Below are 15988 nucleotides of genomic sequence, written 5' to 3'. Positions count from 1 at the left end.
TATCATAAAAATATTGCAAAACAGGAAAATGGATGGATCTTGATGTATATAATTGAAAATAACAGAAAGACTGTAAATATAAAACTGCAATAGTTAGTTTGAATGTAAAATACACTGCAAAATTATAATGCTTCAAAACATCCAAATTATAGAAAGTCATTCAACAAAAAGAAATCTATAATTCCGTTCAATGAACCAACCATTCTCTGCACGACTTCACCAATTATTAAAAATATGAAGAAACATAAATAGAAAAAATAGTCAATACAATGGAGAAAAAAATTGGATAAACCCAAACCTATTTATTTGTAGGCCATCTTTTATCAAATCGAATCCAACATTTCTATACTTTCTTCATGATTAAAAATCAATATAAATCTTTGTGAACAAAACTGAATTTCAATTAATTGCAGATATTTCTGAGGCAGCTTCCTAAAGTCATGATTATATAATGGGAAGACATGAAAAATGCTTTGTATGTCAAAATCATATAATGGCCTTTCAGACCACTTTTTTTCTCAGCAGTCCTGCTGTCGTTTGTCATTTGTACATGGCCTGTTTTATTTTTTTTTTTTAAGTCATTTTCACTGGGCAGTGAGAGTCAACGACCAAGAAAGTTGACAATAAATTCAGTATGAGCCTAGTTGGAGGGAGAAAAGAAAAAGTGAAACACTGAAGTTGTGAAATGTAAAGGTACAGCGGGGACCTTATAAAGCCAAGTGTGAAGATAGAGCACATAAAAAATAGGGACGGTGGGACAGGCGAGATTGGAAAAGAGAGCCGAGCCACCCAGCAGACAGTTTGGTGTGTTGAAGGGAGGAAAAAAAGGAGGCCATTGGAAGAGAGGGGGAAAAGAGAGAGAGCCAGAGTAAAGAGGTCAGGGAATGGTTACGAAACCAACTGTGACCTAATGTGGCGTGTTTATGGTACTGTTTTGGAGCAGCGACACGCAGGCTGGAATTAGAAGGGTGGTGCCTGCAGATCCACTTGGAGACACACAGCCGTGCGCTGTGCTGACTTTAAGACACCACTTTAAACCGAAAATGACCAAAAGGACTGTGTGAGCCACTCAGAGCTTAAGTGGCTTAACTATTTCCTTGTCATTTTGCACGACAGTGGCTTCAAGTTAGATGGCTGCAATCAAATCTGGGGATTTACATCTTCCCAATGACTAAGAGATTTTTTTTTCATTTAATGATGTTGAATTGTGACCATATTGGTGTTTCAAATTGGATCATATTGTTCTCACAACAGACGCAACTATAATATTTGTCGGAATAAAATCAGTGAACCGAACTTTTGCCGAACTATACGCAACAAGATAAGGACCCGACCTGCTTGTGAAAAGCAAAAACCGATATGATGGATGCCCATTGAAATGTACTGGATTTTTTTTTTTTCCCCCAAATCCAAATCACAAGAATATTACACCTGGTGAACTCATGGGGACCTCATCACACGGTCTCTATGCAGGTGATAATGCAGGCTGGTGACAGTGGTGTCAAAGTGTTTTCTCACAAATGATGTTGTGTCTGCTATGGTGGCCATGGGCATATTGCGGAGATCTCCCGATGTTCCCTGTGCATGCGTCTTCACAGCCTCTCAACACATTGTCATTACATCTGCCAGACTCGTGTCATTTAAACCTGCCGCTGTGTCTCCATTAAGAGCTGCAATTCATTAATGAACTTGATACCGTGTGTGCGTGTGTTTGCGTGTGTGTGTGCGCGTGTTTTAGAGAGAGAGAGAGAGAGCGAGGGAGAGAGATTTTGTTTAATTGTTTTATGAGGCTCATGAGTCATCATTTTAAGGGTGAGAACATTTTTGAGGAAATACTTTTGGAATGCTTCTTATGGTCTATGCACCATTACCGAATTTGCATTTAAATTGAATTGAATCGTGTCTGTATGGAATGGTATTTTTTTGAGTGCCAAGAGAATTACAAAACATCATTTCATTGAATCAAGCATTTATTTTTGACTAATCAACTGAATTAAAATGCTTTTTAAAAGTACTTTAATTTAAAAAAAAAAAGAAGCCAAAATTCAAAATATTTTTAAATAAATAAAAATCGAATTATCCAATAATCTGACAAATATAATCCTTTTTTAATTGTATCTGTACAAAATGTGAATCATTTAATACTCTATCACTGATTTACAGCTCGGTGGCGCAGTGGTTAGCACGCCCGCCTCACAGTTCAGGGACCCGTGCTTAAATCCACCAGGCTCCAGCCTTCCTGTTTGGGGTTTGCATTTTCACCCCGAGCGCGCATGGGTTCTCTCCGGGCGCTCCGGCTTCCTCCCACACTCCAAAAACATGCATGGCAGGTAAATTGGACATATTAAATTGTCCTTAGGTGTGACTGGGTATGTGAATGGTTGTTTGTCTCTGTGTGCCCTGCGATTGGCTGGCAACCAGTTCAGGGTGTCCCCCGCCTACTACCCGAAGCCAGCTGGTATAGGCACCAGCAAGCCAACCCTTGTGAAGATAAGCGGTTCGAAAAAATGGATGGATGGATGGATGGATGGATGGATGTCTAGAATTTTCCCTCAAAAATGTGATTTTATTTTTTTTCTAATGTCCCCTCAGTCTCACCAGCTGCCGTCAACATGAATTGTTTTCCTCATGGGCTAAAAAAATTTATGCCTGTGAGTATTATTGATTTATCTGTCCTCTATCTGTGTTGATTTACTGTTTGTGTTCAAATGTCTTTACCTAACACCACAAAAATTAAAGTTTGTTTTATAAGCTTGTCTCTGGCATTGTGCATTGTTTGTTAGCATTAAGCTAAACAGATGTGCAGTGTTGTGTGGAACTCTCTTTGTTTTATGTTTAGTTTGACAATAGACTTAACTCTTGCGCGTTTTTCGTCCAATCCTTTGGTATTTACATCAAAGGAATTTCACATCAAAGCGGACGCACTGAAAGACACTAGGGAGCTGAAATTCCACCCAGATGGACACAACATATTTAAATTCAACATGGCATGACCACTCAGTTTTCACACTATCAGGAGTGTGCCACCCCTTGGCTAAAATACTGCAAGAATGTTGTGGAAGGAAATAACCCAAAAATGTTCATAATACTGCACACAGGTTAAATTTTAGGTGGACTTGAAGGCTCTATTTTGAAAAACAGTGCACCTGCTAACCTGCTAATGCTTGTTGTGTAGTGAGATTATTTGTGTCCTTTACCATTAAATAGCGCTAGTATCTATTTTTTTCCTCATAGACAAAAACAAAGAAACCAGCAAAACATTTGTTTTAGGGCCCAACCAATTAATCGGTCAGCCAATTCAATCGACCAGGACTTGCTCTTCAAACACTGGCCTTAATTGAATTGAATATGACACTCATTCAACTTCTACATGAGGCAAAGAAGGAATTCTCTCTATAACTTTGTTAACTGTGCCATTCATTGCATTCTGTAAACTGAAAAGTTTTTTTAACAATGTTACTGTTGGCCCCGCCTATTCATGGGCAATCGGTACTAGGCTTAACTGTGAATAGATACAAAAGTATCTATTCAGTAATACGATCACTTCCCCAAGCAGACTACATTCCATAATCGAAGAAATAATAAAGCAGGCAATAAAACAAAAACAAAAACTGTACTAGAGCAATAAGGGCAGGAATCGTAAAGAACTAACAAATGAATTGACGCCTATATAATTATATATATAATGTATAATTGACACCTATGGAAATGCGTTGAGAGAAAACAAATTGTATTTTATTCATAAAAAATTGTTAAATCAATTGTCTGATTAATTTGTAGTGAGTATTTTTTGGTCAAAATATTGCCAAATATTGGCATCGCTCTCAATAAAAATCCAAAGCTGTTGGGCCCTATCGGTTCATAACTCACCAAACTCATGAGTTATTTATATGAAGGCACCACTGTATTTGAAAATGATTTGCCCTCGTCTTGCTTGTTGAAATTATTTAAGTTTTGGGCAGCGTTCTACAGAGTTTCAGAGTTCACAAAGCCAAGCTGGTGGCCATAAGTGTCTTGAGCTGAATGCTCTCACTCAGGACAATGGATATCAGAAATTGTTCATTGGCGAGTCTGAAATCAGAGGGTTGGGATTTTTTTTCTTTATAAATGAAAAGAAATGTTTCGCTCGATTTTCATGGGCAGTGTTACTACGTAATTATCATGACTATGTATTTTAGTGTCATTATTTTACCTCAACCAGAGTTTGTTTTTTTTTGTTCTAAAGTTGTAATCAAAGCAGCAGTTGAATGCGAGAGGATGATCATTTGCTCATAAAAGTTGTCCTACGCCTGAAAAATGGTCCCCCCCTCACACTTGTGAAATAACAGCTACGCCCCTGTTTATATAGCTCAGCTGGCGTCTGTAGATGACTCGAACAAAGCCGTAAAAAGAGCCATTTTTGTGTTTTGATCATAAAATATACTCAGAGGTTCATGTGCACTTTCCTGCAGGGAAAAGGCCAACTAACTACCTTCAGCTTGCCTCGCTCCTCCTTTGCAGGGCCTCTTCATCCTCCGCCACCCCTTCTTCTCCTTACACACACACACACGCATACACACACGCACATTCCAAGGCGCTGGGCTGAGACGGTATGTGAACAAAGCGCAGACAGACAGACGGAGAGAGGGAGGGAGGTAGAGAGAGGTAGGCATCCATTGTTAGTGATGACTGCAGGGGAGCACTCGCTGATGCCAGCTCTTCTCACAACGACCCACAAATGCACACTTACACACACACACGCACACACAGTGAGGCTATATATCTTTCTGCTACATGACTGTATATACGGGCTCAGATGACAGAACCTCCATGTTGCTGCATTTATTCTACTGAGAGGATGCTCTCTTGCTTTCGCTCGCTTGAAGATATGATCAGGGACATGCAAAGCTAGATACAGTGCATGCTTTTCAGTTCTATAAGTACACTGAAGCATACTGTACATTGTTAGCAGGAACCAGTACAATGCAGTGCAATTTTACGTCAATAAAACAAAAGGCTGCTTCAAAACATGCTTCAAAATAATACACAACTAATTGTAAGTTAGCAGTTTATCATCAGGTTTTAGAAACACATGGATACTAGCCTAGGTTGACCTGATTTGCCAATTTAACCGGGGCAGTCCCAGCCTTTGAGCCTTGTTTCCCGAGACGTGGTGGATTTTCCCCAGCCCCATTGTTTTGTCACACTTTTATGCAGGTACCATCAGGTTTTGTTTTTGATATTTAGTGCAGTCAGAAAATCTGTTGGGTATATGTAGTTACTTGCAGAGAAACAAAAAGCATCCCTTCTGTAGAAACGTGCCTGCATTGATTGGAAAGGGTGCATCATTACTTGCTTGTTTTCATTTAAAGGGTCATTACATAAAAGGTCAACTTTTTGGAGCTTTTTACAGTGTTCCAATGTTGATTTGTCAACCGAAACCCTCCTAAAGTGTCGTTTTCCTTCATTGAGACATTTCCAAGCATTCCTTGGTTATTCTGCGCTCTCACACCGGCCCCGCCCGTGCAGATAGAAATGGCTTGAAGCACACTCGTGACGACAGGAGTAATCTGCAACCTGCAAGAGAAAATACACACCGACCTTATCGTCATCTGTTAGTTTTGTTTTAGCTCCCGAGCTGAGGAGGAGACATTTTGCACCGAGTCGGTCATGTAAACATCAACTTTTCATTTATTAGCTAAAATGTTTTACTGTCAAGGCCAAAATGGGGGTTTGGGAGCACACAGCCAGACAGTCAATGTCAGTAGAAAATAATTCACTATTGTTATGAATAGTTTTTTTTTTTTTTTTTTTTTTAAGCGGACTGATTTGACGGGAGGAACGGGTGTTAGTAAGAGCTTGTATTGTCGCCATTTTGCATTTTAATGTCAATTTAATATCATGTTAAAACGCTTGTTTTTGGCTCCATTATTCACAGTGTTGGAAAAGACTCCATCAGCCACAAACCTCCTGAGGATGAGTGGTCAAGATGATGGATGGATGCATGTTTTGGTTGGCCGGCAGGTACACGGTAAGAGGTGCGGTCTTGCAAAAAAGGCATCATACTTCCTGGTTAGAAATATTGTACAACAAAACATATATTTAATAAGAAATTGCCAATGCGCCAAATGTGATTTATATAGCACATGTATATGCCCTTCAAAGAAATGAAGGCCTCATGTTTGTATATGTGTGTGTGTGTGTGTGTGTGTGTGGGGGGGGGGGGGGGGGGGGGTCAATTTTTGTAAACAAGGTTGATGAAGGTTGAGCAAACTCAGAACAGCCGCATAAGAACTCAAGTTGCAGAGTCTGGGGATACTATTAAGTTTTACATTGGCACTATACCAGGAACCAGCGCACTGCTGAACTATCAGCTAAGGTAGCATTTAGCATTAGCCAAAGAAATAGCAAAAATCGCTAGACTTGATATTGAATTTGTTCTGAATTATCCATGTTAATTATTAGATTATTACATTTTTTAAAACTTTTCTCTGAATGAAAACAAGTAAGTGACCCTTTCTACTCAGTGCATGTGAGTTTCGAAGCGATGGGGATACTTTTTTTTTCTCTACAAGTAAGTAGTACATTGGCGCATAAGATTTTGCGACTTCACTAAAAGCCAAAAATATTATATTGAAAATGTGATGTATGTAATTCTTATGGTTATGGGCACTTGTGCACTTTCTTTCCTGTGCCTGATATTAGCATGCTAACATTTTAACGCCACATTTTAGAAATAGAAACACAGTAAACTACTGGGCAGTATGTTTAATCCAACTCCAAAGCTTGTTTTTACTAAGCTGTTTCTAATGAAATGTGTTAAAAATATCACAGCTACAGTACTTTGTTAAATAGGCAAATAAAAATCCAACTTAATAACGCATGTGATGTTTACCTAGATTCCTGCTGGACACATGGCCGTAAAACAACTATTCTGATTAATGCACTGATACATGTAAACGGCAAATCCGAATGCATCTCTTCACTTGTAAACATTTCACCAGCTCTTCAGATGGAATGATTTCAATCAGAATGACAAAAAAAGTCACGTGAACCCTGCCATTTCAAAACAATGACCAATAGGGGTTACAGAACGGGAGCCCATCGCGTTGCCTTTTACGGCATCTCGTCTCCTCAAAAGAAAAGAAAAGAAAAATATGATGAAAGGTAACAGGAAAATAAAGAAGAAAAAAACATGCAGCATACTTTTAGGTCTGTCTCTTTTTTATTGAAATGGCCCCATTTCTGTAAATGAGCTTGAAAGCTATTAGTATGCTAGCATTTCACCCTGTCTCATTAAGCACCAATGCCCTTTAACATTCAGTGGATATATGTACAAAACTCTTATTTATTTTATCATATTGACTTAATTTCACGTGCTTTATTAGTCTGACCGGTACATAGATAATATAGCAGATAGTATCAGAAGACTCAGCATGCTGTATAATCTGTGAGGGTGCGCCTCAGCAAAATAACAATTCCTCACCTTGCTCACAACCACTTTCGCTTTCCAAGTTTGGAAGTGTGCCACATGTATAAGCAACAAACGCCGACAAGACAGAAGGAAGCACAACGGATCCATTTTACAAGCAAAAGCTGGCTCCCTGGGCCGCCATATTCATCATGTTGCTGGCAGAGTTCTTTCATGTAAAACGGTCAGTAAAAGCTTTTCTCCAGCGTATACACGTCGGGATAAATCATTTGCTCCTGACAGCTTGTATCTCTTCATTGCCACCTGAAAACACCGGCCGGTGTGCAGTATGTGTCTCTTGGAAATTCTGTGGTCTCCAACAGGGCGCAAATGCTTGTGTACTATACAGTACGCTATAAATTACTGTAATGTAACAACTGTTGACAAGTGAGCATTTTAGGCTTCATAGATAACACCGGCTTAGGTGCAGGCTGTTGTTTAGTTGAGGGGTTCCCAAACATTTGGAGTCAAGGACCCCTTTTTGGGAAGCGAATTTCCAAATGACCCCCATTGTAAATGTTTGCGGAAACAAATGAAAAAAAAAAAAACATTTAGGCCAATCATAACTGGCCATTTTATTCACCGACAGATTCAATTTGGCAACAAGTATATTTGTTACTCTTCAGCTATTCTGAAGTTTAAAAAATAAAATTTGCAAATTGCACACCTCCTTTTAACAAAGCGGGTCAATTTACGATCAAATGGTCAAAAAGAGCAATATAAAAATTTGCTTTTTTGGCTTCATCACCTCGCTAGCAGACAATTGTAAACACAAAACGCAATTTGTCAAATTTGAAAATTATTATATTTTTCAAAATACATTAAACTGATTGCATTGAATGCTTTATTGAAGTGTTGTGAATACTTTCACAATTTAATAGAAAATTAAAAGAACTGAACATAAATATATGTTTGTTTGTTTTTTTACCCAAGTGATTTCACAGACTCCCTGCAGTCAGGCCATGGAACCCTACAGTCCGTGGACCCCACTCTAGTCTGCTTATAGCCTGGGTTCTCGCACGGGCAGTAAATGCCTCCGTTTTGCCCTATTTGCTATACAGTATGTGACCAGGCTTTTTTTTTTTTTTCATCAAAATCGAATGTTTCAAAACCCTCCGCCAAAGTGTAGATTTGTCCAAGCCTCTGGTTTGGTGCTACCATGTAACCAGCTTGAACAAAGAGTTGCGTCATCGCGCTACTCTTTTTCCGCCAAAGACGTAGACACTGCTGATGTCAGAGGTGAAAGTTCTTTCCCATTCGACACGTCAGAAGCAGGTGCTGGTTCTGATTGGACAGAATTTTGCGAATTACTGCCGCCTAGAGACTTGGCGTGATTGTGCACGAATTTGAAACCGCACTATGCGGTTTCGTATAGTCGAGACTTCTTTAAATAAACAACAAAGATGAAGGGGAGACTATGTGGATTTAAATAAGCCGGTTACATGTAGACAAGGCCTCTGAGAACCACAGGTTTAGTTCACATTGAGGATCGACCGCCACTTTTGTAGTTTGCGGGTTGCAGAGCTGTCGACTTTTGATCAGCCCCTGAAGAAGACGCATTGGCGCATTGAACGCTATTTTCCGTAGATGGGGGGGATGTTATAACGTCATGGGCCCTCTACCTGGTTTTAAGCTTGTAAAAGGAAAGTCAAGTCAAAAAGTTTACGCTTACGCTTTAGTGCCAATTTGATTTATTAGGAACTAAGCAGTGTAGTCTAAGTATATATTTTTGTTAACAAAGGTCCTGCATAGGAATCCTACGGCTTATTTATGTGTTATTTTCGGTAGCCGGCAGTCATTTGCATGTTTATTGCAAACAGAAACGGAGCAGTTTCACTCCTCAGGGTCCTTACTTTCACTCCAAATATTTATAAACGTAAAATATCTCCTGTATCATTTGTATCATAACACATACTATTTTATGATACTTATTCCCCCTTTTGTCCAAGACGTATTATTAGCACACAAATTATGTAGTTTTTCTTGATTAATTTTATTTCGTCCGGCTCAGTGGTTGCAGTGGTTAGCTCAACCGCCTCATAGTTCAAATCTACATCCCTCTGGTCTTCCTGTGCGGAGTTTGCATGTTCTCCCCGAGCCCATGGGGGTTCTCTCTGGGCTAAAAGCATGCATGGTACTGTATGTGTATTGGACATACTGAGTTGTCCTTGGATGTGATTGGGTGAGTGCAGGGTTGTTTGTCTCAATGAGCCCTGCGATTGGCTGCCAACCAGTTCAGGGTGTTCCTCGCCTAATGCCCGAAGACAGCTGGGATAGGCAGCAAGCCTATTGTGAGGATAAGCGGCTACAGAAAATGGATGGATGGACGGAAAATGTCATTTTATTTCCCCTGCTCTTATTGTTGCTCCTGTTCTTGTTCTTATTAGCATGACATTTGTACATGCCGGGTTATATCTCTCCTGTTTTGTGATGAGTGAGGCCCCTCAGTGGCGTGGCTTCAAATGGGGTCATCTGGAACCTCCCTGTCATTACTCATAATTCTCATATTAGTCCGTAGTCAAACTTCATCTCCATATTCCGTCCAGACATCAAGCAGAAGTACGCTTTAATTACACGGGAAATTGCAGCTTGAAATTAATATTGCACCGCCAGTTGGGTTCATTCAATTAAGGAAAAACAATACTTGCTTACTTGTAAAATTTGTTTTATTAGCTCTGCCAAGTACACAAGTATTTGTAGTTGGCAGGGTCACATCCAAATTACACTAACCTATTCCTATTGATTTTTGCGAGTCATCAAGTTTTGTTTTTCCCAATTTGTTTATTGTTTTTTAATCTCTTTGTTTTTTCAAACTCTTGTTTATAGTTGAGCCAGGGCAAATAATACTTGCAACAAGGGTCATATATGGGAGCACCTATTTCCACCACAAGCTGCTGATTGCAAAAACTATTTGCCACATTGTGGTTCTAAAGCCAAACAAATTCAAATTGTTGTAATGTGCTTTTATTCATTGCTTGAGGTTTTCTGACTATCAGTGGTAATCGTTAGCTCAAGAGCCGTGTTTTCCCTTATAAGTTAGCATTAAGTTAGTACAGGTTTCCTCAGGACAGTGTTATTCGGTCATTTTAAATACATGCTTTACTTTAAATGTCAACTAGAAGAGGCAATAAACAGCTTGAAGCCTCTTTTTTGAGAATTTGTTCACGATGTGCCAAACTGCTGCTTGTTTTTATGTGAGCTGCGGTCATTGCCTCCATTCGGGTCACTTGCGTCTCAAGGCACAAATGTATCTCAGACATGTTAGTTTTTGGTCATAATGTCCTGTGAGGTAGAAAACTCAAAAACATTACGTCCATGTAGCGTTCGGTCTCGATAGACTTTTTGCTGAGTAGATAGCTCCTGTGTGCGGTAGGCTTAATGGTTCAATCCAGCAAGAGGCCATTCATTGCGATCTACTGCCTGCGTCTTATCAGAGCGCTCAAGTTAGGCTGGTGAATAATGGTTTCAATGTATTTAATTCAGCATCCCGGCCCATTCTTCTCTCGGTGTCCACCTGAGCCATACGTCTGCCCACTTCCGGCACGCTTCTCCACCACTCTCCATCTGTTGGCTTCACTCCATCTCTCCTTCCTCCTCCCCTTCATTCATCCAGCCAGTGCGCGTTCCTCCTCCTGCGCTCATAATGGAGATCATATGTTGAAAGCGGCACGCTGAAACCCAACACGGGACATCCACATCAAATAAAAGCTGCTGTCAGCGGCGGGGCCCGAGCTCCACCGAAGGGGACTGAAACCAGATCCGAACGGGCCCCGCTGGCACGCCGTTAAAATGGAAGGCCGAGAGGAGCGCTGCGGGTCTGCAGACGGGCCACACCTCAACCAGAGGCATTCCATTCCGTTGCGAGAAACTGTATTTGCAGAGGTGCATTTAAGGCAGATGAGCGTGTATTTTGAAGTGTCGAGTGGTAATTCGACGAACACACGAATACGCGGCTATGTCCTGACTGCCGTAATGAGAACTACTGTGGCGTCAAATGGTCAAAACAAAGATATAAAGCCCAAACCTAACCTTACTTGCATATTACAGTTCACCAAGTGAAAGCAAAAAAAGGACTATTACAGTAAAAAAGCATGAAGCAGCTGCAGGTTGAAAAAAAATCACACAACACTGGAGTGAAACGGCATCAAAAAGGTTTTATTTGGATATACAGTGACCACTGTGCTGCCCAACAGTAACCAAGTCATAAAATATCATTGGTTTTTGCATTGTCAGTTTGACTAAAAAAAAAAGTTTTTAATTTGATTCATCTTGTAATTGTCAAAATAATTGACATACAGTACTAATCAGTTATTAAAATAATCTTGATTTTGCGGTCCTACTCTCATTGTGATTTATATGACTGATAGATTACTATCTTTGAAATTAGAAGTCAAGGATAACCATTTCTTCAAGTTGCATATAGCAAAAAAAAAAAAAAAATCTTGCAAAATCTCATCCTTCTTTAATACACATGACAATTGGAAATGTTGGTATAAATTTGAGATGTTTGGCCACATGGAGGATGACAATTTGCTTTTGTGGGCCAAATAAAACAATGTGGCAGGCCGGATTTGACCCTTAGGCCTTAAGTTTGATACCTATAGTTAAAGCCTAGTTAAAGATGCAAGTCGTATTGAAATGGGAGAGATCTCCAGTTACTACTCATACTGGTATCTGTCTGAAAATGTATGATCTCAGACAATTACATTGACTGCTTGTTTTTCTCCTGACGAAGTTGTCCATTTGAGATGATGCTACCGACTACTAATTGTGCTACAGTGTCCACGGGGAAAAACATTTGAGGAAATACACTTTAGTAGTCCACACGCACAGTGCGCAGCCCACCCAGTGTATCAGACGGCAACATCACCATTTCTCAGCACGTCAGAGAGATAGGGCTGCCCTTCCTCTGATGGATATGCCCAGCTGGAGCAGGAAGATGGATGGAGTGGACGCCCGCCACGCCGGAGGAAGTCACAGTGTCCTGGTTTTCGTCAAGTAGCCGAGGGATCAGATGTTATCGAGCCGGGAGGTGTCGGCCGGGCTCGGCTCTGCGCCGCGTGCCGTGGATAGTTTACGTAAAGGATAAACTCTGACCCGAGGACGTAATCCGCCGGCAGGCCGAGCGGTAGCTGCATGGATTACTGCGGGTTAACTGGAGCCTCCACTCTTCGTGGCCACCTCAAGAGTACTCTAATTGAACTAGATCTCATTATTTACGGCCGAGTCGGCAAGCGCCTTCAAAGAGATCACACAGAAGCCACCAGAAGTAGGCGGTTCGTCAGTACTAACGGGCCGTCCGTCGGTGGGAAGTGACAGTTTGGTGGCAGAAAGTCAGTTTGAACATAAACCCGCTCAGACCTCGGCCCAATACGGGCACAACTGGTCTAACGTTATTTTGATAAAGTTCATCGGGGAGCGGATTGACAATTGGTGGGTATTAGATGTAAGACATTATAGTGTGTAACTCTTTGCCACCAGGGGGCAGTATGATACATACTGAACCACCACACAGAGATTTGGTGATCAAATATTAAAGGGATAGTGTGTAAGATTTAGACGGTTTTTCATTACGGCCAGCAGGAGGTGCTGAATGTGCTGCGTTTACCATTGTTCGCAGCTATAACAAACATGGCCGCCTGTGAAGAAGTACCACCCCCCCCCCCCCCCCCCCCCCCGTGTAATATAATTTAATGATAACTAGATCTATGATTAAATTTAAAACATACTGGTAGTCATTAAGAACACATTCATTGGTAAATTTTTGACATTTACAATCATTTAATTTATTCCTTATTAATGAAAATTGGTCTAAATCTTACACACTGTCCCTTTATGATGTAATGACATTAGTTGTTTTTTGCAGAGGACAAATAATATGTCCTTTAAGTATTGTTTTATGTGTTATCTGCATGTATTGCTATTGCTTGTCTTCAAGTATAAGTGTAGATAAGTGCTTCGTTAGGAATATTTCAAATGTTCATTGTGTAATTCTTGATGAAAGTGAAATTCAACTGGTAAAGGGAGCACACAGCGTAAAGCAAGCACTGGACCTCGTTTTTTTTTAACTGTTCACTTTTTACTTCAGATTTTTGTTCATTTGTTTGAGTTGTTTACTTGCTTTTCAAAACAACACAATCAGTATCACAATCCACCAAACTATACTGAACAAAAAAACAACCAAAAAAGAAACCATACTTAGTACAAAAGTCAGTTTTGCGTGACAGGCTTTTTTTTTTTAATTAATTGTATTATTTCATTAATCTAGCCATTTATAAGTTACAAAATATTAATTACTATTAATGTACAATTGTTACTTTTGCCAATATTTCTATTCCTTTATTGACAATAAATCAATTAACAAATGACTGAATTTAATTAATCAAAATGATCTACATTTCATTTAACTAATTCTGTGTGTGGATTGTGGTGAAAATGAATGACCAACTAATATAGGACTGTAGATCATGTGACTGTGGGACAGATTGAAGTATAATGCTGGTGCTGGTGTACCTAATAAAGTGGTCAGCCAGTCTGAATTATATTGTATATGTGTATCCTGTTTTAATTATGCCGCTTGTTCAATAAATGCAGCAGCACAAACACGATAATTGCAAGTTTGTACTATGTTACCATTCCGAGTCGTATCCATTTATTTATAGTTCCGCTGACATTCATTGTACAAAAGTATAATATCCACAAGGAACCGTGGGCCGTGTTTTTAATCAAGGTGTCAACATATTTCATCGCACAATAAACTTTATGAGCCAGTTCAGGCATCTAAAAAAGGAGAGGGATGTTGCTCATCTGCCGTGCAACACCCCCTAAAATAAATAAATAAAATAAAATGACATAGAAACAACTATTGGCTTCGAGTACATGATGTTAACCGGATACCACACAGGAACCTAATTATGTGTTGGCACAACGCATGGCACGCACTTAAGCGGAGGCCTCAGAGCATTTGAGTTTTGGAACACGTTCAGCGAGAATAATTTCTTTACAGGAACCATTACATTGTCTAGCTTTGTGATTTCATGGTTAATGAGGGGGTGACGTCAGCACAGAAGACTACCGGTGGCGGCCAAAACGAACACACGTTATTTTGAAAACTTCTCAGACGGTTTTATAAAAGACAAGCAGTAAATACAGTCATGAGAATTCTTAAATTTGGGGGGCTTGAAGCACCCCTTCCCATTAAAAAATGGCTCGACACAGCTATTATGAAAAAACTATATTGCCTTAAAAATGCTAAGATAATTGATCAATTACTTTATTAAATGTAAAGCGTTCCAACCCAACCATCCAAACTGTTATTGCGAAATGACGTACCTAGTTTAAATCCATAGTGGATTTATTATTGATTTGAACCTTACGTTCCACAGTTTTAATGTATTGTAAATAGTCTTAACTTGGAAATCTCTTTTTGCATATGTGCATTTCCATCCAAATTATTATTAATATCAAATTTCACATTTTACGGCAATCGTTCACAAATACGACCAGAAAATTGTTTATGATATATACTCCCCCATGTTGTTTTGATAATAACATGACGGAGGGGAGGCGCGCGGGAGCAGGAACCTCACATTTATTGGATTTAACTGTTTTGCGCTGCACACCATTGGGTAATTCCTTCTTATCGGCCCAGAAGCTGTAGTTATTTACTTGAAAATGGACTAATTTCTTATTCCAGCGGAGGGGGGACCGGCCACTGACTTGAACAGCTGCTTCATGACCCAAAAAACTGTCAGTCTTTCCCTGGAATAAATTGTGGATTGTACCACTGGAAAGTGAGGGGAGCGCCACCACCGAGCGCCACAACTAATCCGCTTTTAAATACGTTTGCAGATAATGTCATCGATTTCAACGAATTTTGAGCTAAAGTAACCTCACTGAGATGTGAATTTGCTTCATTTGTTGTATTTAAGGATCGTGTATTGCTAGACATTTCCACGGGGTCCGCCCCTGATTTTCGTGGACCACCTTGGTGCGAGCTCATAGTAGAATCAATTCACAGAGAGGGCAACTTGAAACCGGCCGCTCACGCCGGAGCGAGTGGCGTTTTTGGCCGGCACTGAGTTTAATAGTCCGGCTAGCATCCGGGCTGTGTGTGTGCGTGTATACACGTCTGTCCACGCGCGTGGAAGGACTCACAGAGTGGGGGAAACGATGCCGTAAAGCTGATTGGCTCTTTTGGGGTTGTTGTGGACGATTTCTTTTTCGGGGGATGGGGATTTATTACGGGATGGGGATTTATGAGTTTTAAGTTCCACGCGTCTCGACGGTCCCTCTTTTGGGGATAACTGAGATGTCCCATGCCCATTAAATGTTACATGTTCAATCGGACACTTGTCACGCACGGCCGGCGTGACTCTGCAAACTAGGGACTGTAAAAAAAAATACGTGCACTCAATATTTGCCACTGTATTAGCATAATAATGAATTGTGGTCATGTCAATGTATTTAAAGGGCCAGTCACCATTTAAACATGTAAGTTTTCATTCATTGCGTGCCAAATTTGAATGCTAATTATTA

Source organism: Hippichthys cyanospilos, chromosome 10 (assembly GCF_059441005.1).
Source record: "Hippichthys cyanospilos isolate Australia breed blue-spotted pipefish chromosome 10, RoL_Hcya_1.0, whole genome shotgun sequence".
NCBI lineage: Eukaryota > Metazoa > Chordata > Actinopteri > Syngnathiformes > Syngnathidae > Hippichthys > Hippichthys cyanospilos.
The sequence above is the reverse complement of the archived record's forward strand: the minus strand, read 5'-3'. Positions refer to the sequence as shown.